This window comes from Salminus brasiliensis, chromosome 21 (assembly GCF_030463535.1).
Source record: "Salminus brasiliensis chromosome 21, fSalBra1.hap2, whole genome shotgun sequence".
Classification (NCBI taxonomy): Eukaryota; Metazoa; Chordata; class Actinopteri; order Characiformes; family Bryconidae; genus Salminus; species Salminus brasiliensis.
This window is the reverse complement of record NC_132898.1, coordinates 8,024,658-8,039,733: the sequence shown is the minus strand read 5'-3', so window position 1 is coordinate 8,039,733 and position 15,076 is coordinate 8,024,658. Positions and strand designations below refer to the sequence as shown.

Here is a 15,076-nt window from a genome sequence, read left to right as displayed (position 1 = left end):
CCGGAAGTCCCGCCTTCTGGATATCCCTCCTTCCGGAAGTCCCGCCTATTGTGTTGCCGTCCAATGGGATAGCTGGGCACTTTTCATCAAACTTTTTTGACAGGTCTGTTATCTATTCTCACATACCAATGCCTAGCCGGGGTCAAAAGGTCTGAACGAACCTAGACCCTGATTCATTATCTGAACTTATCTGACTTATGAGTAACTCATCTGTTACTCAAACACCCCACTCCACCCCACCCCACACCTGTGCCCATGTGTATGTGTTTGTGTGTAAACAAGGGAAGCCTAGCCGGTGTCAAAAGGTCCGAACGAACCTAGACCCTGATTCATTATCTGAACTTATCTGAGTTATGAGTAACTCATCTGTTACTCAAGCACCCCACCCCACCCCACACCTGTGCCCATGCCCATGTGTATGTGTTTGTGTATGTGTGTGTGTGTGTGTGTGTGTGTGTGTGTGTGTAAACAAGGGAAGCCTAGCCGGGGTCAAAAGGTCCGAACGAACCTAGACCCTGATTCAGCAAAATATAGATATCCCTTCGGACATCTGTTACCCATTGCCAAACCCATCCTGTGCCACGTGAGAGAGACGGAGAGAGAGTTGATCAGAGATCTATAGACTTTTATTTACGAGTCAATTACGTATTACACGCAATGATTCGGTAACATCATTTAAAAAAGGCGCCCAATCAGGTGACCGAGATACATACGATCGAGCAAATCAGAGTATGCAACGTCATAAGTCTCCACCCATTCATTCAACAGGCCCTGTAGGCCGAAGGATTTAAAGGGTCAGTGTTTGTGCGGCGGTTAGGGTTAGAAGATAGCCGTAATAATCATGGCGTCCGATACTCCCAAAAAGATGAAACTGACTCTGGCTAAAAGACGATTGCGCTTGAAAGACACAGACACGATTTATGCGTGGCGTTTGTCTAACGGCTATTATTTCGGGTTCTATTTTGATCAAGAAAATGACAGAGTTGTGTTGTACAGCGGGCCGACATCAAGTTTTGCGGATGCCTCTGAACTTTTTTCCTTGCAACGCGATGAATGGCATACTTTCAAAAGACATTTTGGTTGTATGTATACTTATATTAAATTTAGATATTCGGATTGCAAAGAAGAATACGACGAGATTTTTAATCTAACATGGAAACCTTGCAAGTCGCTGCGAACATTCAGTCTCTGTCCGAAAAGGAGTGAAGAAAAGTTTGAAGTATGTCTCACCATAATTTACATGATCAGATGTTGCGCGTTTGAGGAAGAATCTGATGAAAAAGACTTTCAGATTGTCTTTACATGGAAAGATTTTCAAAAGATGATTCTCGAATATTTTGCAAAAATTGACGGCGCATTCAGTAGTGTAAAAACATAGAAAACAAGAGTGACTTCAGAATCTTTTTTTTTATTTTATTATTATTTTTTTTTTATCATTTCTTTTTGGAATTTATTTTTGTAATAATTCTTTACACTGTCACATATATACATATAAAATCGACCATTGCATATTTCATTCCTTAAAACTCTTGAAGACAAAACTATGCGGCACCGATTCCTTGCCTGATGGCCCCTTAGGAAATTGGGGGGTATTACCTTTTACGACCACTATCCCAAACCCCTTTGTTTCAAAACTGCATTTAAGCAACAGCTTGGTCGAATTGGAAGTTCATTTTGAAAGCGTCTCTCTTTTTGGAGAAATCCTCAGCAAAATGGAATACTCTCAAGGTAAGAAAACTTTGTCTTTTACTACATACGATGCATTTATTAGAAAATAGGTAAAGTATAACGTTAGAAATGAAGTCAATGCATGTTTTTATCTATCTTCTTAAGGTTTAATACACTTTTGATCACAAGTAATGTAAGTAATATTTTAAAGTTATATGTATTGCATGCTTCCTGGTGATCTACAAATGAGAATTATGAAGTAATTTTAAACACAAATTAAGATACGCAGAATTTGTAATAGTTTTTTTTTTTTTTATTTGATCAGCTTCCGGAAGAACATTGTCAAACGCATCAAGTAAGTAACTTTTTAGCTAAAATGATGATGATTAGTATTCTGTGCGATATAACCTTGTGACATAAAATTATATATTTTATTCATAGATCAGGATTCGTATGAACAATCTGACGACGTTATATTTGTTCAACAATACAATCCACCAAGTAAGTCAATTGAATACAACAATGTTTTTTTCATCCAGTTTTCATTCAGTTTTTAGAATGAATGCATTTACTTATTGTATTATTTGTTTAGGTTACAAATCTGAAGAGAGTGATTTTCTAGAGGAAAATAGCGATCAGAGATCTAACACACCATCCGGTCAGTTAATTATATTTCATTTAAAGTAAATACATTATTTAAATACAAGTTATACTTATTTATAAGATCCCTCGCTTTCAGATTTCGACAACCAATCCGATCATCTCTATCAACCAACTTCTCCAAGTAAGTGATGTTAAACACATTTATTTTGTCCGAAAATTATTTATATTTCTTTACTTAATTACATATTTAATACCTTTAATAGGACCTCAAATAGATGAAGGATCAGCAGACCGCTTCTCTGACACCCATCCATTCGGTGTGTAGATTTTGAGTAATTTATAGAATGTATATATATATACATTTATTTATTTTAATTATTATTAATTTTTATTTATTTTATTTGATTGTTTCAGATTCTGGCGTCGATATATATCGGGACGAAACATTGGATCATCTCTACGACTTCCGATATCTGTCAAGAGCGGTGGAAATATCTCATCGACGACTGGAGTTTATGACTACGCACGGGTCAAGTAGCGATATTGCATCCGCTTTTTCCACATTTAAAACCAGAGTGAATCTTCTTATTACTCATTGTAATATTCTGTTTAGTCATGTCTCAGAAACGCCCCAACAGTGATCCTCTAAACATTGATGCTAAGAAGCCTAACATCACCCCATTTTTAACAGATGCTATAAATGAGCTTAACCAAAGATTGGCTCAACCCTGTGAACACAATCCCGATATAGATTCTGTATCATCTCCCGAAATTAATGTAGCGAATGAAACACCTCAGGATTTTTTGACCGAACTAAACCAATGTCTGTCAAGATTGCAAAATACTCTAAATGAACACGATACGTGTGCGGCTCTGAACCCTTTCCTCTTAGAAGCTGTGAATAATCTTAATCAAAGTGTATCTTTCTCTCAGGAACATAACCCAAATACACAGTTGTCACACTCAGTCATTAACTCAGAAAACCCATCAGACGTTCAACACGTCTTTAATGAACTAAACCAAAGTCTGTCAAGATTGCAAAATGTGCTGAACGAACAAGATCCGATTACCGCAATAAACCCTTTCCTGTTAGAAGCGGTGAATCGACTCAATGAATCTTTGTCGCAACCCTGCGATCACAATTCTCATATAGATTCTGTATCATCTCCCGACAATAGCGAAGCGTATGACCCAACTCCTCAAGATTTTTTCTCTGATCTGATTGAAAGTCTATCGAGATTAAACGATAATCTGGAAAATTTAAGTCAGGCATCACACATTTCGTCAAACAGTTCTGTTCACAATAATGAAACAAGTAACCCAACACATAACCCAAATAATTTCCCTTTGGAAGATTCTATTAACCTTTCGTCCGACAGTGACGATGATCAAATGGGATATGGCATAGATCCGAATATTGTAATCAATCGTCTTAAAAGATTCCATACCACAGAAATTAGAAGGCGGGTAAACTTTGCATCATTAGGAAATGTTGACAGTTTTGCAGAGTTTTACAATTATGTACTAGAACTCATAAATCAAATGCTCACTGTCGCTAATGAGGTAGTGGGCCCACGTGACGTTGTTCACGTTGAAATTCAAGGTAATACTCTGAATGTTTCATCCCCTGTTCAGGTAAGAAACGGGGTTGTAGATTTAGAATCAATTCTAAAGATGATTGAAAACGCTGTTCAGAGTAAATTTGAAATACTTTCCGACGAAACTTTGCAACTGGTGATTCGAATCGTACACGCACCCCGTGGTGGAGGACGTATTAAGCTATCACACTTGTTCAACTCGGACATTGTTCAGAAAAAGATGAAACACTTGTATGTTTTTCAAAACAAAGATAACCTGTGTTTTGCCTTATGCGTTTCCCGATTATTGAACCCTGACAAAAATGATTTTGAAATCAAACAACTCGCGACACAATTGCAACACAATGCGGGATTATCTGTAAATGATGCAGTCAGTCTGGCTGACGTAGCGCATTTTGAACAGCTGCTGAACTGTAAAATTGTAGTGATGTCCTGTGACGGAAACAAAAACGGGTACTCTTATTTTCAAAATAGCAAGATGCCGCATGACAAAACCTTGTTCTTGTTCCTACACGAAAATCATTATTACGGTGTGAAAAACCTCAAAGCTCTATTAGGCACGTCCTACGTATGCCCTTACTGCTACGCAGGATTTAACAATATGAATCATCATAATTGTGATTTCCATTGCAACGTTTGTCTTGACAGTGAATGCCCCGGTCATCCTAAAGAATCTGTGCAATGTAAAGATTGCCTAAGGATTTGTAGATCGGCATATTGCTACGCAAAACATAAATCTAAAGAAGGTAGAAGTTGCCCACCGTGTAATTTAAGGTACTACTGTCCTGAGTGTAACACTATGCAAGATAGAATTAAAGGATCCAAAAAGCATCGTTGTCATAAAAAAAGTCTCTGTAAACACTGCGGCGTCAAAGTTAATTCTGAAATTGAGCACGAATGCGTTATGGAACCATTAAAAATAGAGCGGGCAGATGAAAAGTACATCTTTTATGATTTTGAGACAAATCAGAAGACAGGTTTTCATTTGGCAAATTATGTATGTTGCATGGATTTTAAAGGTAATGTGTGGTCTGCGGAAGGCGTTGAATGTGTAGCGGCATTTTTTAACCGGTTTCGCAGGAAGAAATACAAAGGCTATACTTTCATAGCGCACAATGCCCGGGGGTATGATTCCTACATTTTGTTGAACCATTTGGTAAAGGAAGGAATCACTCCTAGAATCATAGCACAAGGCGGTAAAATCTTGTGTTTTGAAGATGAAAAATGTAATCAGAGATACATCGACAGCCTTTCTTTTCTTCCTATGAGACTCAGTGCAATTCCAAAGGCTATGGGGTTCACGTCGGAAAAGAAAGGTTATTTTCCACATTTCTGGAATACCCTTGAAAATCAAAACTACGTAGGGCCTTATCCTCAACCAAAGTTCTATGGTGTAGACACCATGATGAGCAAAGAGAGAGATGAATTTTTTGATTGGTACAGCACACTCGCAGGAAAGGTGTTTGACTTTAGGAAAGAGATGGCTGAATACTGTGAAAATGACGTTCGTATTCTGAGGATGGGGTGTCTGGCATTCAGGAGTGAAATACTAAACAGCACAGGGGTAGACCCCTTCAAGTGTATTACCATCGCGAGCGTTTGTTTGAAAATTTTCAGAACCAACTTTCTTCCTGAAAACACACTAGCTATCCCGCCTTTAGATAATTACATCAACAGACAGAAATCGTTTTCCACACCCGCCATTCAATGGTTAGAGTACATCTCTGAAAGAGACAAGATTCCCATTCGACACGCCCTTAATGAAGGCGAAGTCAAGTTCGGAAACTACTATGTAGACGGATACTTTGAAGACTGTAGCGTCAGAAAAGCTTTCGAGTTTTTAGGATGTTTTTATCACGGATGTGATAAATGCTATCCTTCAAACATGATCCATCCTCTGAGTAAGGAATCACATTCCTTTGGTGACATTCGCCAACAGAGTTTGGAAAAAATTCAGGTATTACGAAGCACCCACAACTTGCATGTAACAACGATGTGGGAACATGTGTGGAACGAGATGAAAAGATCAAATCAGGATGTGAAACGGTTTCTTGATCGCTTTGACTTTCCAGAACGTTTGAAACCGCGAGACGCTTTGTTCGGCGGTCGGACAAACGCTTTACACCTTCACTACGTAGCTCAACCAGGTGAGAGAATAGATTACTATGATTTCACATCTCTCTACCCGTACGTGAACAAGACAAAGAGCTATCCGGTGGGACACCCCACCATCATCTTTCGCAATTTTAAACCTTTGGAAAATTACTTTGGTCTCGTCAGAATAAAAATTCTGCCTCCTAGGGGGTTATGGGCTCCCGTCCTTCCCTATCGGGTGAAAAACAAGCTTGTGTTTCCTTTATGTCGAACATGCGCAGACCTGCAACTGAAAAGTTGCAACCACGGGGAGGAGGAGAGGGCTCTGACGGGTACCTGGTGTAGCGTGGAGGTGATGAAAGCCCTCGAGAAGGGGTACAGAGTAATGAAGGTGTTTGAAATCTGGCATTTCCCCAATCAGACAAATGAGTTGTTTGCAGACTACATCAAAATGTTTCTTAAGACGAAACAGGAGAGCTCAGGTTATCCCTCCTGGGCAGTTGATGAGTTTGGTAAAAGGGAATACGTTGAAAAGTATCTGGAGAACGAAGGGGTCAAGCTAGACGAATCTCGCATCGCCGTAAATCCGGCCAAGAGATCTGTGGCTAAACTGGCTTTAAATTCTTTGTGGGGTAAGATGTGTCAGAGACCCGACAGGTCAAACACTTCCCTAATCAAAGACCCTAGTGAGTTTTTACAATACATGTTCTCAGATATGTACGACGTGAGTCATTTCTCATTTTTAAACGATGAGGTAGCTATGGTGCAGTGGAGGTACGCGGACGATATGTTTCTTAAACCGGGTAAAGCTAATGTCTTTATCGGTATTTTCACTACGGCCTATGCTAGACTCGAACTGTACAGCGTTGTTGATCGTCTGCAACAGAGGTGTTTGTACACAGATACCGACAGCGTCATCTTCAAAAGTAAACCGGGTGACTGGATGCCGCCTCTGGGTGATTACTTGGGTTGTCTCACAAGTGAACTGGACCCGGGTGATCATATTGTAGAATTTGTAAGTGGCGGACCAAAAACCTACGGTTACAGAACTTTCAAGGGTAAGACTACGATGAAAGTCAAAGGCATTACTTTAAACTATGCTAATACTAAAGTTGTAAATTTGGAATCCTTGACAGAACTGGTTGACAAAAGTGTGAAAACCCCCTATCATAACGATGAAATAATGACCTCCCACAATCAAATTGTCAGAGATAAAAGAGGCTTTCACTTGAAAAACAAAGCTCAGATGAAAAGGTTCAGAGTCGTGTACGATAAACGCGTTCTATTCCCGGACTTTACAACCTTACCTTACGGGTATTAATCGAGTTTTCATTTGTCAACAAATAAAAAAAATAATGGACGGTAAAAAATGGTTTGATGCTAGGCTTCAGCTCCCTTTTTCTTGCATCGTTTGTGGTCCCAGCAATAGCGGGAAATCTTTTTTTATCAAAATGTTGCTTGAAAATTGTAAGAATGTCATGTCAAAAATTCCAGATCAGATTGTTTGGTGTTATACCTGTTGGCAGCCTATGTACGATGATCTGATGAAAAATATAAACGTTCGATTTGTTGAAGGTATACCCGACTCTTTGTGTGATGATGAACTATTTCCTCCCCACAAAACTAATTTATTGGTGATTGACGATTTAATGGAAACGGCTAGCAAGAATGAGGAAGTAGAAAAAGCCTTTACAAAATATACTCATCATAGAAATCTGAGCGTTATCTATCTGGTTCAAAATCTGTTTTTTCAAGGGAGAAGCAGCAGAACCATCAACTTAAACACCAACTACATGGTTCTTTTTAAAAATCCTAGGGACAAGTTACAGATTAGCGTGCTGGCACGTCAAATGTATCCGGGTAACAGCAAGTACTTTTTAGAAAGTTTCCAGGACGCTACCTCTAGGCCTTACGGATATTTATTTGTAGACTTGAAAGCATCAACGCCAGAAGAACTTCGTCTCAGGTCAGGACTGTTTTCCTGGGAGAATCCGGTAGTGTATGTACCGAAAAAACCAAAACAAAAACTGAAATGACATCTGCCCGACTCAAGAGAAATTTACACGTGTTAAGGGCTCTATATCAAGCTACTCCTCGAGAAAGGAAGCTTATATTATGTAACGCCCCTGAGGATCTCATACTCGCCATCTGCGAAATAGCTCTAAATCTACTGAGAGGACGCATTCCTTTAACGACTCATCAGTATCAGCAACTGAAAAAACGGAAAAAATCGATTAAACTTTTTGCAGATAAACGAAAGTCTGTGGAAGCTAAAAGAAAGTCTATTAAACAAACCGGGGGGTTTCTTTTACCTTTGTTAAGCGTTGCTGTACCCTTCATAAGTAGTTTAATAGCATCGCGTCAGAAATAACATGGAAACTGCCGAAAAAATGTATTTGGTACCTCACCACCAACTCGAAAAACTTAAAAACTTGAGCGGTCAAGAAAATGTTAGAAAGACTGTAGAAAACGGTATAGATGAAGAGATGCGTCATATTCTGACTAGGACCGACTTGAATCCTTATGAAAAGGCAAAACTTTACGCCGTTACCTTGCAAAGATTTCTAAACCTAGTCAAAAGAGGGGATGAAGAAACCGCTCAACTAACGCTTTCGCTTCCCCTTGAATCTCAAAATAAAACAGTTACCGGTTCGGAAGAGGACGGTAGTTTGACCGAAGATGAAATTGTCAAAGAGGTCATTGATAATGTACCGTCCAGAACCAGAAAAAATGCTTCCTACATCATGGAGAAAATCTCAAAGTCTAGCGGCGTTGCTTCATGGAACGACAAAGGAGAGTTTATTTTCAAAGGTAAAGCGATCAAAGGATCGCACATGTTGGACTTGGTTAAAAATCTAACTGCGCCTCTAAAAGTATCCGATGACCGGAGACCCCTAGGATGGTCCGAAATGCTACAAACCGTAGCCGACTTAAACATTCCCTTATCAACCATTTCTAACGCTGGGGTTCGGCGTAAAATATCCGATGTGAAGAAAACCAAGTCATTGTATTCTCGGGTAGTTTCAAACAGCTCGGATCATAAAAGAAGCGATTCTGACTCATCTAGTCACGGTACCCTTGAACCTGTTTTAAAATCCCCCAGTTTTACTTCGTCAAGCTGGATAAATTTTTAATGACGTGTATTGTCGTGTTGATATAAATAAATGATGAGACGATGTAAAGTTGTATAATCTTGTAAGTTGTTCTTTATTTGAATAAACGGTGCATACATTTTTTTCTCGTTTCCTGCGTTATTTCACTATGCATTACATTCTAAATTTTTCACCGCAGTCAACGCATTGAACACATTTCATGAGGCAAGTTTTATTTACTCTAGGATACATTTGTTTGACGAAAGATACAACCGCATTATCGTTTCTTTTCAAATCACCGGTATACATAGACATAATATGATTAAATGAATATCCTTTAGCTCTGTGACATAAAAAGAATATACAGTGTTGTCCGCAACAAACCGATTCAAACCTCTGAACTTGCTTTGAGTTGTGACTTATTTTAAAGCAGTTCTTTTTTAAAAATGAATAAATAGATTTAGGAAAGAGTTCATAAGTCGGTGGGTTTCCGTACGAGTCAAAAAATTCTCCGGAGGCTTCGTCATTTAGGCTTAAAGCCAACCAGTGTTCCCCTGGCATGTAACTCGGGTGAGTGTTTACGATGAAAAGCGCAGGAAATTGTGTCACGGTGTTCTCGGGTAGTTCATCGCAGGCAAAGACGCCTCTGAATATCTTTTTTACAGCGGGGCAACTTCTCATCACACCCAAAAGTTCTCCGGTATCCATGTTTACTGATAATCGATGAGAATGTTTCGCCGATTATTGATTTCCAGAATCGAATCAAAACTAGCGTAAACGATTAGGTTAACGGTTCTCGGAAGAGGGTTTCGAAATCTTAGCTCCAGTCTCATATTTCCAGACTTTATTAACGATAGATGTTGTCCGCAGTCATCATCGGGACTCAGATTGAACGCGATCAGGGTGTAGCCTTGCGCATAATCTTGTCTGTTTATCGACAACCCTTGATCCTTAAGATGTTTTCCGGACGCTAAAATTAACGAATGAAATTCACGAACGACGTTTCCTGATTCAAAATTAGGCTGAAATGGTTTTGCCGGATACTGTGTTCCGTCAACGTAAAGAGCAACAAATTCTGTATCGTAATGTTTAAAATGGAAGGGGTTCTTATCCGTCACTCCGCTGAAAGCATCGTTGTCAACCATTCCGAAAATGACGGTTTTAGGGAGAGGCCCCAGGAATAGATTCTCTTGGGTGCATATACGGCTCCCTGCCGGTAGACTGAAGGTCTTCATGCTTACTCTTTCGATCGGGTATTTGGCTGTGGAGTTGAGTAACGCCTGCGCGTGTCCCAACTTTACAGCCGGAGACACCGTTACTTTTTTCACAAACAGAGACGCCGAAAGTAATTTAAGATTGTAATCCCTGACTCCTTCTTTCATGAGACAAAATTCATCTTTACTTCGAACCATTTTAATTTTTAAATCAACACCGTTCAGTAACAGTTTATCCTGAAAAAATATATCGGAGTGAATATGACCGATCAAGTCAAAGGTTTTGCTTTCGGAACTAAAAAGGGCTCTGTTTCTGAATCCGTTGTTACGGCCTTGTGGGTCCGTCACGTCCATATGTCCGGCGGTGTCTTTGTAAAATAGACCCGCAGAATATTGCGTTTCCAAAGCAGTTTTGCTAAAATTTAAAATCAATTCCATAATTGCTCTGTAGGGGTACGTATTACTCGACTGACTTATGAGACGATCTCCCAACATAACGTCTACTTGAGAAAAGAGAGACGCTATAGGGTAGTTAACTACTCCGACCTTAGCATCGTTAGCTATGTCGGTGCCGTCTGTGTTTGTGATTTTACACCGGAGATGTAAAAAAGTGTTGTTCAAGTCTAGATAGTCTTCACCATTGCCCGCCACGAAAAACTCCAAGGGTCCGTTATCCGTTACGGCTGAAAGCGGCGGTATTTCGATGTAAACGTACTTTTCAATGCTCGTTTGGGTGTACGGTAGCGTAAAAATATCTAATTCCGACTTGGTGCATTCTGACGATAGACTGTGCAAGAAAGCCATGGCTTTAAAAAATGTTCACCTTTCTCTGTTTGACGGATGATGATGATGATGAGGTAGAACGCTTGTTTCCTCTTCGTTTGGTCTTTTTTACTCTGACTTTACCTTGCGTGATCTTGCGTTTTTTATTCGGAATGACGTACCTCCTTCCAGGAGGCCACCTAGCGTTTTTGTAGGCTATCGTAGCGAGTCCTGATCCCTCCTGTTTTTCAGTTCTGTTTGTGACGATGTTACTCACCACATCGCTTACGATTCCTTTTGCTGCGGATTTTAAATGAGGTTTTGCGATAGTGAATCCCCTTTTTATAATAGGAACGGCCATCCTAAAAAGCGCTTTAAAGATTCCGCCTAACCCCGACCCATACATGGTCGGACTTCCGTGATACCCCGGTAGACCATGTCCGGCTTGCTGCTGATAGTAGTCCACGTAGACCTGAGGGTCCGCGTACCTTGGGCGAATCATCGTTTAATCACGAAAAGAATGTTTTGCGGGTCTAAAGTGAAGTTTAGCCACAAATTTCCCGTAGAGAAAAGGAACATGCAGATCTTGGTCAGTTTTGACTTCGATGATTATATCGCTTATCAGATTCTTACTCACAGGTACGTAGTGTGGCTTGTTGTAGGTTAATGTGACAATTTCGTTGTTTTTACCGCTTATATGTACACACCTCAACAAAGGTACAAAACTATCCCCTACTCTTTGATAATGAATAATATCTGTATACACAAACATTGTGTAAAATCCCCCGTAAATGTCGGAAGGATAGGGAGCCTCTGGGTTTTCACGCGTGAGTTCTTTTTTTTCTTCCAGACCCAGCACATGCGCCAGTTTTCCGTATGTACTTAGGGAATAGGACTTCTTTGTGTCCAAACGGATTTTGTTGGTCTGGGGGTTGTATTTAATTCTTACCTCAAGGCCTAAAAGTTTTAAAACCCTGTTCATTTCGTTAACCAATTCTTCCAGGTCACGGTAATACCCCTGGCTCATTTGACAGGTATGATAATCTATGGTAACGCCGTTGTCATAACGTACAAAAAATAGACTTTCCCAATTCCTCAAAGAGTACCATGTATGGGGATATTGCACTTCTGTAAGTGCCACCTCCCAATCGCCAACCAACTCGATGGGTTTAGCAAATTTAGTAGTGTAATTCGAAATCTTATTGTTAGGATAAACGTCGATGGATGAGTTGCTCGGTAGAGTCACAAAGAACCCACTCTCTTCCATGGTGCACCGATTATGATTTTCATTCGTATATCGCCCCAACGATTTAAACTTTAACAATATCCTTGGACGGAATCCAAGAGTTAAATTTATCGGGCCACCCCAACCATTTCACTAAACACATCTTTTTACCATTTTGTACCTTTTCATCCAATATTTTTTCAATTTTAAATGATTTATCTTTTCCGACTATAATCTTTTGCAGTTCTTGTTCATAAAACGTACCCTCTATCTTTTCACCATCGGCGTCTTGCAGTTTGTATACCGGAGGCTCTCTCGGTATCTGTTCGGAAATTGTGAAATATTCATCCGTGTAGTTTTGCTCGTAACCTTTTTCAAACTGACTTTTTAAACGTGAAATCCTAACAACGTCACCGACCTTAAACTTAAACCGTAGTTTCTTTGCTCTTGAAGGAAACAATCCGTACAAGGTTTTAAATACTTTGAAAGAGTTTGTTTCATTGACCTCTGTGGGTTTCATTTTTATACTGCTGTGGTAGTTGTGGTTGTAGGCGTCAACCAAATCCTGAACTACATCAGAGTATTTTCTTGTATTAAAGGCCGTAAAATATTTCCACATTTTATTCCTGAGCGTCTTGTTAAACCGCTCGCAGACGGAAGCTTTCAGTCCTGTACCCGTAGCAAAGTGAGTAATGTTGTGCTTTTTCATTAAGCCTTGAAAGATTTTGTTAAAAAACTCCTTTCCTTGATCGGTTTGTAGTTTTCTCGGAACTCGCCCTTCCTTTAGAATGGAATCAAAAGCTTTGCTCACCTCAGCTCCGGTCTTGTTTCGTAATACACGTACCCAAGCATATTTAGATAAAATATCGATACACGTCAACATAAATTTCATACCGTCGTTACTATCCGACACATTCGTCATATCCACTAAATCGGCTTGCCATTGTTCATCAACATCTTTCACAAAAACTCTGTTTCTTTTAAATTTCACAGAAATGGGTTTGTGAAGAGTATACGCATCCTGAGACGCTAACCAATTTTTAACATCGTTGTCGTTTGCCCTTTTACCTAGTTTTTCAACAACGGCTCTTTGTAAACTCTCAATCCCTCCATAAGACCCTGGATTTGAGGGATTATAATATATATTCTTCAACAACCTCTCAGACATATCGCCGTGTCTCTGCAATAATGGTCAAAAACGATTGTGTAATCAACATTTATTCTTACAAAAGTCTCGCAATATGAAAGATATTTACATTATGTTCCGTTAAAAAAGATAACAAAGAGTCAATTGTTTTTTCAACATCAACATTTTCCTTGTTTAACATTTTCAAAACACACACGTCGGTTACATAGGTAAAGATACATAGTAAGTGACCGGAGTTATATTCGGTCAATATTTCAAACATATGAGACAAAACGTGATGCATATATTCGTGTAAGGGGTATGAACTATTTGCCGCAACAGAAATTAAACTGTTCCAATTCGAGGATGAAGATCGCACTACTTCCATTTTTCTGTATAATTTTGATAAAGCGTCACCCGCGGATATCTGTCTCAGGCATGTTTCTTCATCGACTCTCAGTTCAATCATTTTGCGGAGGAGAGATTCACCCCGGTTCCTCAGGCATTTCTTGGAGAAGGATTTTGCGGAAGAGACGATGTTACCCATGTCAGAGACGGCTCAAGGGGTTCCAGAGAGCAATGAAAATTCCAATAGTCGATAATATCTTCTTTCACTCCATCGTTGTAAACAGATACAGTTTTGTCCTTGATCTCTTGCAGAGATGTCTTGAAGTCACGTTCATCTCGTAATTCGCACACGACCGTTTCAGCAACAGCTTGGAGTTTTTCCAAAGTCGGCACGTTCGAGATTCCGCACAACTTTAGAGCCCTGGCTAAGGTGTATTTCAGCCAAGGCCTAAAAAGTTTTTTCAACAGCCTTTTAGCGTTAAAGTGTAGGTACAGATCTTCAGGCTCAAACAAGCAGGTGTGTTGTAATTGGCTGGGATGGTCGATGGCGCATCCGTTGCAGTTTTCACGCATATCACTTTCAATGATTTTGTCCATCAGATCACCCGTCACAGCACGGATGATGGAAAGCACAGCCGAACTTACACAACCGTCGATTTCTACCATCGTTTCAGTCTGGGGTAAATCAGAGGAAATGTTTTCCGTGTTAGGAACGTAGGAATACAAGTTTAAGAGTTCTTGAGCCATTGCCAATGAGGCCCCGTCACTGTGTGTAGGGAAAAATGAAAACCTTGTGACTCCTTGATGACCGGTACAAGGATCTGACTTTATACTCTGCGTTCTGGGGTGTGAGTCACAACTCTGACTCCACCCCCAACCTCTTTCACAAACACACGATCGATTTCCAGATCGTGAACCTTTACAAACGGATAGCTGATGTCGGAATCAAAATGATCATTCAGTCTCATTTTTAATCTCTCCATACCTTTGATTCGTTCCAGCTCATTAAACAATTGTTCGACGTTTCCGACAAAATCTTCATATATCTCTTTCCAGTCATCCCACTGTACCGTCACGTGGTAGTTTTTTTTTTCAAGCAAAACGCCGCTCGCTGAGCGCTTGCGGTTGTGCAAGGTAGACAGACATATGACGTTGGATCCGTCATCATCGCCGAAAGCTTGTAAGCCAAAAGTGTACGACGATGCTTGGTCTGATGGTTTCCAGGGTGTTATGAGTATTTTAAATACAGGATTAGAACCCTTAGGTCCGTTTTTCACAAAATTGTTCAATTCAACGGTGCGCTTCTTGAAATTACCCCAGTCATAGCGATGCAAGGAAAAAAGTTC

At 39.9% G+C, this 15,076-nt stretch overlaps 1 protein-coding gene across 2 annotated transcripts in view; it reads right to left on the bottom strand.

Moving 5' to 3' along the window:
- Positions 1-15,076, bottom strand: part of elk4 (ETS transcription factor ELK4) — a 41,137-nt gene that overhangs the window by 18,782 nt on the left and 7,279 nt on the right. The window lies entirely within an intron of this gene.